Source organism: Diceros bicornis, chromosome 28 (genome assembly GCF_020826845.1).
Source record: "Diceros bicornis minor isolate mBicDic1 chromosome 28, mDicBic1.mat.cur, whole genome shotgun sequence".
NCBI classification, from domain to species: domain Eukaryota; kingdom Metazoa; phylum Chordata; class Mammalia; order Perissodactyla; family Rhinocerotidae; genus Diceros; species Diceros bicornis.
The window spans coordinates 12,340,536-12,352,878 of record NC_080767.1 but is presented as its reverse complement, the minus strand read 5'-3'; the positions used below and the strand labels follow the sequence as shown (position 1 = coordinate 12,352,878).

The following is a 12,343-nucleotide window of genomic DNA, read 5'->3' as shown; positions in this document are numbered from 1 at the left end:
AATTTAACTCATTGGGATATTAAAGTTTCTTTCAATGCCTTCATGCTATTAAGAAAAACTAAAGTCCAGTAATGATTAAATCATCTGTCTAGGCAAACCTTAGACTTAAACCCCACTATCCTAATTACCAGTTAACCAACCTAAGGTCCCTCCAATTTAGACAAGTGCGTTTCAATAATGTATGAGTCTGATTGTATGTGGATTTAAAATATCCGTTGACCTCCAACTCTCTCATTCATTTAAATTTCCTTTTATGGATATAAGTGTGACTTTAAAAAAGTATCAGTGTCAAAGTAAAACAATGTAACAACAATTTGCCTGTTAACAATATTCACTACTTACTTTCAGAAATCATACATGAAACAGAATTTTATAGTGGTCTTTATAAGATATGTGTACTTGCCATCGTGATTCATATGATATTAGATATATCAATTTCCTCTTATTCTATTTAATTGTTAGCAGAATTTAAGACAATACAAACTGATTAAAAATGTGAAAAAAATAGGACTCACAGAAGTACTTCTTGATAACATATGTAAAGATAAGGCGGAGACATATGAGATATTCTGGAAAATATCCTGTTAGCTAGAGCTGATTCTTTAATAATATTGTGGGTAGATAAATAAAAGAATCTTTACCAGTTTTTCCAGGTACAATTCATTTTTTCTAATACTGTTTAGAATCAGCACTATTTGGGTGTGAATGATATTCTTCCATTCTGCTTTGAGTTCAGTGTTTTATATTCTTCTTCCCGTCCCCCCTATGATTACATAATGCTTGAACTAGGATTCAAATGCATATTTTCAATTCCCCTATTTTTGTTCACCACGGCATATTCTTGCAAATACAACTCATGTAAACTACAAGCAGAGTGCAGTGCTTACTAGGAGACACACCAAAGGCTACGGGGAGGGGAAGAATGGTAGCGGGAGAGGTTCCTTTGAGACTAATGGAGGCGAGCAATTATGCATTAAACACTTAGTTGCCTTTCTTAAGAAACTCTGTAGCAGGAGCTTTACATATACGATGTAATTTTAGCATAACTATACATTTTTTGAGATAAAGAAATGAGGCTATGAAGAAACTGAGGCTGAGATGTTAAAGAAAAATTCCCCTAAATCTCAGAAAAGATAAGCTATAAAACCATGATCTAAATGCTAGTGTCATATAGGATTCAAATTCAGACTCAAATTCTGGTTTTGCTCCTAGCTGTGCAAATTTATTCATGTTAATTAATCTCTTTAAGCTTCAATTAAGCAGATGTAACATATTAAGATTGTTCTGAGGATTTAGTGACAATATAAGAAAAGTTTAGCAAATAATGATCAATAAATATTAGTTGATTTTGCTGCTGCTGTTAATTCAATTTAAAAATGTTTTATAGATTAAGCATTTGAATAATGACTTGAAGTATGATTATAGTATTGAAATCTTTTTGGATTTTGCCATTGCTTTTAAAAGTATTTTTCTGATCATAAAATAATGTGGTACATGAATTCTCATTTAGTAGATGACGTCTAACTTTCTTGTCTCTTTTCTGTGATTCCTATTTGCTTTTTTCATTAACAGTACTTGATACTTCGTGAAAATAAGATTAAGTAGATATTAGGTAGTGATACACATTTTAAATATATCTGTATTAGTTGTCTTTTTTAATTTGGAACTTTTTCCTTTTTTTGTTATTATTGATATTTCTGATATGGAATTAGGACCACAGATATAAAAATAAATTTCTTACATTTTTACTACTGTTCAATTAATAAAGCTCATATATGGGCGCTTCAACCAACTCTACTATCATGTTTATTCACATTTTCAGAATGTGAAATGATGTTGTTTTCCATATGATTCACATTAAATTCAATATTGAATATATATTTAAGAAATATTTTGTTATTTTTATCACCAACTGTAGTCTTCTGGCAATTTAATATTTATTGTATAGTATAATAATATGCGAAATAGGAATATTAAAATGTAAAATTACAATTAGAGTCTAAATAATTTCTGTTTTTCTCTGTGTTGTATAACTGAAAGTCCTACTGAAAAGCACAAATAAAGTTTAATTAGTACTTGGGTGGATAGAGGGAACTTGTGCATTTCTTTTCTTTTAGGAAACATAATTATAAATACAATTCAAGAGTGGCTGAAAGTACAAGTCAGTCCCTTTCCATTAGAGGAAGAGAAATTCTGACAGTTGTCTAGTAATAAAATCTACATTTATTACTGTCCCTGCTACTTTTTTCTCTAGATTATGCAGGAAGATATTTATGGGGAAAATAATGTGAATATCTCCTACTCTAAGTAGTTATATATATTAATTAGTCATAGTAGAAAATCTATTAAATTTTTCTGTGCAAATAAGTTCACTATTTTAAATTCATTTTTGTAGTGCCAATAATAAAAAATGTTCCTAAATCTACAAAACTCAACTGATGATCATTTAAAGACATTTTAACTCATTGAGAAAGTGAACGCATAGTCCACAAAGATTGGACAGAGGATGTGTTGATGAGATTTGACTGCCAGCAGACAAGGATCACATCTGAGCTAAGTCATGGACTCTCATATACCACTCTACCATTAAACATTATTAAAATTCAGCAAAGTTAAGATTCAGTACATACCATAGACTTTGAACAATAACATCTTGAAAAGTCTTCATAGCCAAGATTCTGTTATACTTCCAGTAGGATCTTTATAAATTTCCTTTTTCTGTGTATCTTTCCTTCATATTTTTCCATGCCCGTCTTCTCAATTATCTCTATGCTGTTTGACATCTTCTTGTAACGTTCTCTAAATGATAGATCAGTGCAGACAGGATTAGTGTTTGCAGCTGGGGATAAGCTATATAGCCAGTGTTAATGGAAGAAAAATTTATACTTCAAAAATACACCTATATTGCTGAACTTCTTATGTTTCTTAATTTAGAACTTGATGTACCTGGGGTCTTGACTATTACTTCACTCTTCCTAAACATTGTCTCTACTTTCAAATGTTCTCTGCCGTAGCGGTGTCTATGCAATATGTCATTTCAATTTAGTGAAAAGAAAATAAATCATTGACTGTAAGCCTTAGGAATTCAAAGCGAATTTTATTCCAATAATTATTCTATGTGATGATTTTATATGGAGAAATTACATGTATATATCATTGGATCTACAGCAGGGGCCAATAACCATACTTTTTTTTTTTTTTAATTAAAGGCTTTGTCATAGGATATCCATAAGTGGTGAATATTTTATAGATAACTGCAAAAATTCTCAAATGCTGAAGGAAAGATTAAGACATTTGATTGCACACACACATACATATACACACATATATATATCTGTGTGTATATGTGTGTAGATGTATATCCTGAGATATTGCTTATAAATTTTTAATAAAATTGTCATCCTTGTCCTCTAAAAAAGCATTGTATTTTACAGACTTTGTTTCTGACCTGGTAACTATCCAAATTATGTAAGCTGCAAAATATTCACACTCTAATTGTTGAAAGTAATTTCAATACATGTCCAGTAGTACACATTTGTTAACTCTGTTGTCAAAAATCTTACTTTTTTTCTCCCTCATGTATCAGTTAGTAGAAAAAAATATATTATCATCTTCCAAATGGTGAGGTTTAATGTAGGCAAGACATTTTGTCATTTTGCCATTTTTTTGATTCTCTATTCTATTTATATAAATAGAAGGTATTGTTGCTAGATGCAACTTTATTTATAATTTTTGACTTTCTCAAAAATTAAGTTTCTTAAAAGTATTATGATTGCCTTTATAGTTAATACAACTTTTGCCTCGACTAGAACTATATTTTTTTTAGTATTAATATAGCTATATCATTATTTAGATTTTAATGGGTATATATTTTTGTATAATTTAATCTCAACCTTTCTATAAAATTAAATTTTGTTTGTTGCTTATTAAAATAAAGAAGCAAGTTTTGTTTTTATCCAATCTGAAAATCTCTAACTTTAAATGTTAAAATTAAATTGAAAACCAAGGCTAATTTTATATATTTTAATCTATTCCTTCTAGTGTATTTTCTTTCTCTCTCTCTCTCTTTTTTTTTTTTGTGAGGAAAATCAGCCCTGAGCTAACTTCCATGCCAATCTTCCTCTTTTTGCTGAGGAAGACTGGCCCTGAGCTAACATCCATTGCCAATCTTCCTCTTTTCTTTTTGTTTTTTTTTGCTTGAGGAAGATTAGCCCTGAGCTAACATCTGTGCCAATCTTCCTCCATTTTGTACGTGGATCACCACTACAGCACGGCTGACGAGTGGTGCAGCTCTGTTCCCGGGATCCGAACCCAGGCCGCTGAAGCGGAGCACAGTGAACTAAACCACCATGCTCCAGGGCTGGCCCGTCTTCTGCCCATTTTTAAATGGAATTGGTTGGTTTTGTTATTATTGAGTTGTACGAGTTCTTTATATATTTTGGATATTAATCCCTTATCAGATATATGATTTGCAAATATTTTCACTCATTCCATATGTTGCCTTTTCATTTTGTTGATGGTTTCCTTTGCTATGCAGAAACATTTATTTTGATATAGGCCCACATGTTGATCTTTGCTTTTGTTGTTTGTGTTTGTGGTGTCATATCCAAAAACTCATTGCCAACACCAATGTCAAGTTTTTCCCTATGTTTTCTTCTTGGAGTTTTACAATTTCAGGTCTTATGTTTAAGTCTTTAATCCATTTCAAGCTAATTTTTGTGAGGGGTGTAAGATAGGGATCAACATCATTTTTCTGTATGTGGTTATCCAGTTTTCCCAAAACCATTTATTTAAGAGACTCTCATATCCCCCACTGAGTATTCTTTGGCTCCCTTGTCAAATACTGTTTGACTGCATATCCATTGGTTTGTTTCTGGGCTCTCGATTCTGTTTCATTGGCCTAAGTGTCTGTTTTTATGCCAATACCATACTGCTTTTATTACTACAGCTTTGTAGTATAGTTTGAAATCTGGAAGTTAGATGCCTCCAGCTTTTTCTTCTTTCTCAGGATTGCTCTGACTATTCAGAGTCTTTTGAGGTTCCATACAAGTTTTAGGGCTGTTTTTTCTATTTCTGTGAAAAAGGCTGTTGAAATCTTGATAGGGATTGCATTGAGTCTATGGAAGGCTTTAGGTAGTATGGACATTTCAGCAATGTTAATTCTTCCAATCCATGAACATGGGATATCTTTCCATTATTTGGGACTTCTTCCATTTCTTTTATCAATGTCTTACAGTTTTCATTGTGGAGATCTTTGACCTTGTTAGTTAAATTTATTCCTAAGTATTTGATTGTTTTTGATGCTGTTGTAAATGAGATTGTTTTCTTTCGTTTCCAGATAATTCATTGTTAGTGTATAGAAGCGTTACTGATTTTTGTTTGTTGGTTTTGTATCCTGCAACTTCACTGAAATTCCTGATTTGATCTAACATTTATTTTTTGATGGAGTCTTTAGGATTTTCCAAATATAAAATCATGTTATCTGCAAATAGAGGCAATTTTAATTCTTCCTTCCTGATTTCAATTCCTTTTATTTATTGTTATTTTCACCTGATTGCTCTGGCCAGTACTTCTAGTAATGTATTGAATAGGAGTGGTGAGAGTGGGCACCTTTGCCTAGTTCCTGATATTAGAGGGAAAACTTTCACCTTTCCCTGTAGAGTATGATGTTAGCTGTGGGATTGTCACATGTGTCTTTTATTATGTTGAGGTACATTCTTTCTATACCCAGTTTGTTGAGAGTTTTTATCATGAACGGATGTTGAATTTTGTCAAATGCTTTTTCTCTATCTGTTGAGGTGATCATATGATTTGTTATCTTTCATTTATGAATGTTATATATCACACTTAATGATTTGCATATGTTGAAGTGTCTTTGCCTCCCAGTGATAAATTTCACTTGATCATCATGTATAATCCTTTTAATATGCCCTGGAATTCAGTTTGCTAATGTTTTGTTGAGAATTTTTACATCTATATTCATCAGGGATAATGGCCTGTAGTTTTCTTTACTTGTGGTGTCCTTATCTGGCTTTGATATCAGGGTAATGCTGGTCTCATAATATGAGTTTGGGAGTGTTCCCCCTCTTCCATTTTTTGAAAGTGTTTAAGAAGGATTGGCATTAATTATTCCTTAAATATTTGATAGGATTCACCAGTGAAACCATCTGATCCTGGGCTTTCTTTGTTGGAGTGTTTTGAATTATTGATTCAATCTCCTTACGTGTTGTTGGTCTGTTCAGAGTTTCTATTTATTCATGATTCAGTCTTGGTAAGTTGTATGTTTCTAAGAATTTATCCATTTCTTTTAAGTTATCTGATTTGTTGGCATATAATTGTTCATAGTAATGTCTTATGATCCTCTGTATTTCTATGGTATCAGTTATAATGTCTCTTTCATTTCTGATTCTGTTTATTTGAGTCTTTGCTCTGTTTTAGTCTTGCCTAGGTTTGTCAATTTTATTAGTCTTTTGAAAAAACCATGTGTTAGTTTTGTTGATATTTTCTGTTGTTTTCTATTCAATGATGTCAATTAACTCAATTTTTAAATTGTTTGCAGATTATTTAGGAGTCTCTAAGCAATAACTACTATCATTTATGAATACTGAGAATTATATTCCTTCTTTTCCAATTTTATGCTTTTTGTTCCCCTTTTTGTCTTTATGCCCTGGATAGGACCTCCAGTCAGGACATTGTTGGACACTAGTGATATAAAGGACCTCTTTGTTTTAATCTGTTATTCTTATCTGAGGAGGAGAATTTAGGTGACTGCTGTTTGGTTTTTAGCATTTTCTTCAGATTAAAGAAGTTTCCCTCTCTTACTGATTTATGATCAAATTTTATTATTAAAAATAAATATTTAATTTTAACTATTTTATCTGAATTTAATGAGAAAATCATATGATGTTTTCCCTCTTTCTCTTAATGTGATGAAATAAATTGATTTTTTAATATTAAACCACCCTTATATTTCTAACATAAACCTCACTTGGTCATGATGTATTGTCATTTTTATAAATCACTGGATTTTATTTGCTTACTGTTTGGTTTAGAATTCTCGTATTTACAATCTTAAGAGTGATTGATCTGTAATTTCAATTTCTCAGAAGTTCTTGTTAAGATTTTGGTATTGTAGTGGGCTAATTTCATAAAGTGAGTTGCAAAGTGTGTAAAGTATTGCATCTTTTTTTCTTTGACAAATTTTGTACAAAATTAGGAGTATGTCTTCCTTTAATGGTATGAAGAATTCACCAATGTTTCTACCTGGTTTTGAGCTTACGTTGTGGAATGTTTTTTTTGTTTTGTTTTAATAGGAGATTTAATTTAATGGAAGAGTATTCAGATTTTACATTACTTATTCAATTTTTTGAGGGATGTTATTCAAATAATTTATCCATTTGTTTAAATGTCATAATTATTGACATAAAATTGCTCATTATCTGTATTTGTTATCACTGTCAGGGCTGTAGGGTCTGCAGTGACTTCTTTTCATTCCTGATATTGGCAAATTTATGTTTCTCTCTTTTATCTTCATCAATTTTGCTAAGAGTATGTGAAATTTTATTATTCTTTTAAAAGAACCAACTCATCTTTCCTGGTTTTCTTTATTGATTAATTTTAATGTACTCTCTGCTGTTAACATTTTTATTCCTTTGTACATTCTTGAGATTTGTTTTTCTGTGTTTTTTTTAGCTTCATTATATAGATGCATAGATCACTGATTTTTAGCTCTTCTTTTTTAATATATACATTTAAGAATATGTATTTCCTTCTATTCACTTCTTTAGCAATATTGCACACATTTTGAAATGTTGTATCTTCTGTTTTATCCAGTTCAAATTTTATTCAAATCTTTTTAAAATTATTTTTTGACCCATGGATTACTTAGAAGCATTTTCTTTAATTACAAGTGGTTTTTTTAATTTTTGGATTATCTTATGGTTATTAATATCTAGTGTAATTTCACTGTTGTGAGACACTTTACGCTGAATGATTTCAAATCTTTAAAATTTATTGGGGCTGCACTGTATCTAACATATTTTCAATTTTGGTATAGTTTCTGTTTTTAATAAAAATAAAATATATTCTGTCATTATTATTGGCTTGCATCTTTTTAAGGTATATTTAAATATTTTTAGATATTCTGTACATCTTCAAAATGTGTAGGGATTTTTTTGTCCTGTTTATTTTATCAACTATTCAGACCATTGATGTGCCCCACTGTAATTGTTTGTCTGTATATTTCTCTTTGTATTTATAATGATACTGCCTTTTTTGGATCATTTAAATTTGGATTCCTGATATCTTCCTTGTGGATCGACCCTTTTGTCTTTATGAAGTGTTCCTCTTAATCTGTAGCAATGCTTCTTAATTTAAAGTCCATTTTGTTTGAGAGTAATATAGCTATACCAGTTTTCTTTCTCTGTTCTTTTACTGTGTTTTTTGTAAGCAGCATGTAGCCTTTTGCATATTTGTTTGTTTTGTAGAATATATTACATTTATTTTAGAACACATTAGTGATATTTACCCAATCCCCATCTTCATTGTTACTATTAACCTTTATTTTAAATCTGCATGCTTTAACTCCAGAAACCATTATTATTATTGATTTACTGAATCATCTTTTTGAATTTTTACTTATCTACATTTTGCCTTTCCGTTATTTTTCATTATGTTTTATAATTAATTACTTACACCTAATATGATTATTCTTTTGCCTGAATATCTACATTTGTTATTTTTGGAGGGATATATTTCCCGTAATGTATTCTCTGTTTCTTTTCCTTCATTTAACTTTCATTTTTGAACTGGATATAGAAATTTTGACTTGCTTTAATTTCAGACATTTAAAGATGTGATTTTCTCTGATTTCAATGGTTTTTGAGGAAAAATCAACCATCATTCTTTTCTGTAGCTTCCTTTGAGAGCAGTGTATCTCCCAACCCCGTGGCTGTTTCAGTGACTTCTGTTTTTATCTTTAGATTTCATCACTTGCACTCTTGTGCTTTGTGTTTATCCTGTCTTGCCTTTATAGAGCTTTTTGTATCTGTGGATTGATGTTGGTTTAGGAGCATTCTTAGCCATATCAAATATGAAATCTTGCCCAATCTCTTCTCTCCTTCGGGAAATATAATATTTGGGAAACACTTAGCTCTATGCTTTGCATTTAGAAACCCTATATTTACTTTATTTACTTTAATTGGCATTGCCCTTTATGAAGTGCTTATTATATACCAGGCACTGTTCCAATTATGTTATATACATTAACTCTGTTTTTAATTCTGAGAACTACCTTAGTCACTACCGTCATCCACATTTTACACACTTGGCCACAATGAGGCCAACTGAGAAAGATGAAGTAGTCTATACAGTGTTACACACTGACTGGATTTGAACCTAGGCAGTCTGACTTCAGAGCTCACTTTCTTAAATAACTAAACTATAGGAAATCTTATTTCTGTTAAACTGATAAAACTTCTGTGAATATTATTAAAAACATTGTAACTATCAAGGAGTGTTTTAAGAACAGCTATATAAAATAAAAAGTGAAAAATATGATCTAAAAGCAACTGAATATGGTTTAAAATGGACAATCGGGAGAAAGGAGAAAACAATATGATTAAATTACTAATTATGCTATGGCATAGGAAACAAAAATATTCTTACCCTTTCATTGACAAAATATGTTAGTTATATATTATAAAAAATTAAAGTTAACTTCTTAAAAATAATAATATAAAACTGACAACATGCTATTGATATCGCAACAAAAGAAGATAATATTAAAAAGTACAATATCAATATTAGCTCTGAGTGGGAGCAGAATGAGAGTAAAACGTTTGAACTACTACTGGGAATGCTGATTAGCACAATATTAATGAAGAAAAAATGTGGCAAGGCTCAAAAGGCCTTAAAATGTTCAAATAATTGATTATTCCACTTCTAGGAATATGTTTGAGAACATTACATAAGATGTATGACAAATTTATATAAGCTTTCTTCATTAAGGTGTAATAAAAATAATTTCAAAAACAACTAAATTCTCCCACAACAAAAATCATTTAAGAAATTTTGGAATATTCAGATAAACTGAAATTATCCAATAATAAATATATTTTAAAATTCAGGATACACTACTCTGCTAAAATCAGGACCTATAGTTACATATACGTATTTTTATGGTCACACATTTACTTTTTTAAAATATGTATTTATTAATAGAAATAAGTAAATTGCCAATATGACAAACCTTTTAATGCTTTTTTTCATGACAGCATGATTATTGAAGATTTTTAATTGTCTAAAATAGAGACAATGAACATAATTGTTTGACAATCAGGAAAGGAGTAGAAACTATTTTAATAAATTGGCTAAATATTTGGATATTACATTCATAATTCAATCCATATGAAAAAATTCCTTAACGAAAAAATTCTTAAATTCTATGATAATATATTTTGTCGAGATTTTCTTCAAATACAAAGAATATAATATTTTTCTGGTGATGATACCTAAATCAAAACATTTAATAGTTTATAGAAGCTTATTTGACACTTTATATTTTGTCATAATTTCAATTTTCAGAAAAGTCGCAATAACAGAGATTAGTTTTCCTTACTTCTTTTAGTAGCAAATAATCATTATTTATCAAACCTAATAACATAAAGCAATTTATCTTAAAATTAGAAAGTTTTGTTGAAAGCAACAAGACAATGTATCACTCATCCAAATTTGTTGCAAGAAAATCTTATTTTTCTTGAAATTTAATGATTAATGAATTATAATTTAAATTTTATTTAAATCTTCATTTACATTTATACGTTTTATTTGCATTCCACTTGAAAAAATACTAACAATATATCTAAGTACATTTATGAGAATTTATATATTCAGGACTAAAAATCAGTTCTATATGAAGCAGAAAATAAAAAGGCAATTTTATCAGCCATTTAACTCATATTAATGATGAAATAAAATATATTGATTGTTACCAAGGAAACGTTGTATTCTGCATATCAAATATATTTTTCTTGAGTGGAATTAAAATATATGTATTTCTATGGTTTGGATTAGAACATTAATTTATTTCCCTTTCTTCAATAAAGCCTGAAAATAGTGATTCCATTTATCTGTGTTTAAATAGAGCTACGAAGCAAAAGTTAAATTAGAGATGTTTTGGTGACAAAGGAGAATAGAGCCATACATTCAATAATCAAACTTTTTTCTTAGTAGGCATAAGCAGAAACAGTGGAATGGGAGGTTGAAGACCAGAGTTCTCTCCAAATTTTGTCACTGAAAGGCTATGGAAACTTGATATATAACTCAATCTTTATTGACCTCAGTCTCCTCATTAGTGGGTATTTAGAGATAATCACTCAGATTTCATCTCTCAAAATATTTACAAAGTTTATAAAATCCAAAAGCTTGGAAAATTTGGTAGATCTAAAAGGAGTATGATAAGGAATGGGCAAAAATTGAGAAGCCAAGAAAAGTACTTTTCCAAAAAAGGTACAAAATAAGAGATTCTGTAGTAGAGGGGGTAGCACTTCCAAGGTGAGCTATATAATCCATTAGTTTTCTCTCTTCTTTTTTCCATTGTGATAAGAACTCTTAACATGAGATCTACTCTCTTGAGAACTTTTTAGATACACAATACAGTATTGTTAACCATATACATGATGATGTATAGCAGATCTCTAGAACTTATCCATCTTGTTTAACTGAAACTTAATACCTGTTGAACAGCAACTCCCCATTTCTCTCTCCCTCCATCTGCTGGCAACCACTATTCTACTCTCTGTTTTTATGAGTTTGACTATTTTAGATGCCTTGTATAAGTGGAATCATGCAGTATTTGTCCTTCTGTGACAGACTTACTTCATGTAGCATAATGTCCTCCAGGTTCAACCATATCATCAGATATGACAGGATTTCCTTCTTTTTTAAGGTGGAATAGTATTCCATTGTATGTATGTATCACATTTCCTTCATCCATTCATTCATTGATGGACATTTAGATGTTTCCATGTTTTGGCTATTGTGAATAATTCTACAATAACATGGGAGTGCAGATATCTCTTTGAGATCCTGTTTTCAATTCTCTTGTATGTATACCTAGGAGTGGGATTGCTGGATCATATGGTAGTTCTATTTTTAATTTTTTGAGGAAAATCCATACTGTTTTCCATAGTGCTGACACCATTTTACATTCAAATCGGCAGAATACAGGGTTCCAATTTCTCCACATCTTCACAAACACTTGTTATCTTTTGTTTTTCTGATAATAGCCATCTTAACAGGTGTGAGATGATATCCCATTGTGGTTTTGATTTGCATTTTCCTG

The 12,343-nt window shown here is 30.3% G+C and overlaps 1 protein-coding gene across 3 annotated transcripts in view; it reads right to left on the bottom strand.

The window, feature by feature from the left end:
* Positions 1 to 12,343, bottom strand: part of LOC131393173 (cylicin-2-like) — a 163,873-nt gene that overhangs the window by 18,922 nt on the left and 132,608 nt on the right. For all 3 annotated transcript variants that reach the window (XR_009215889.1, XR_009215888.1, XR_009215887.1), the window contains exon 3: positions 2,631 to 2,799. The gene's annotated coding sequence lies outside the window, so the exon portion shown is untranslated. The remainder of the gene's footprint in view (positions 1 to 2,630; positions 2,800 to 12,343) is intronic.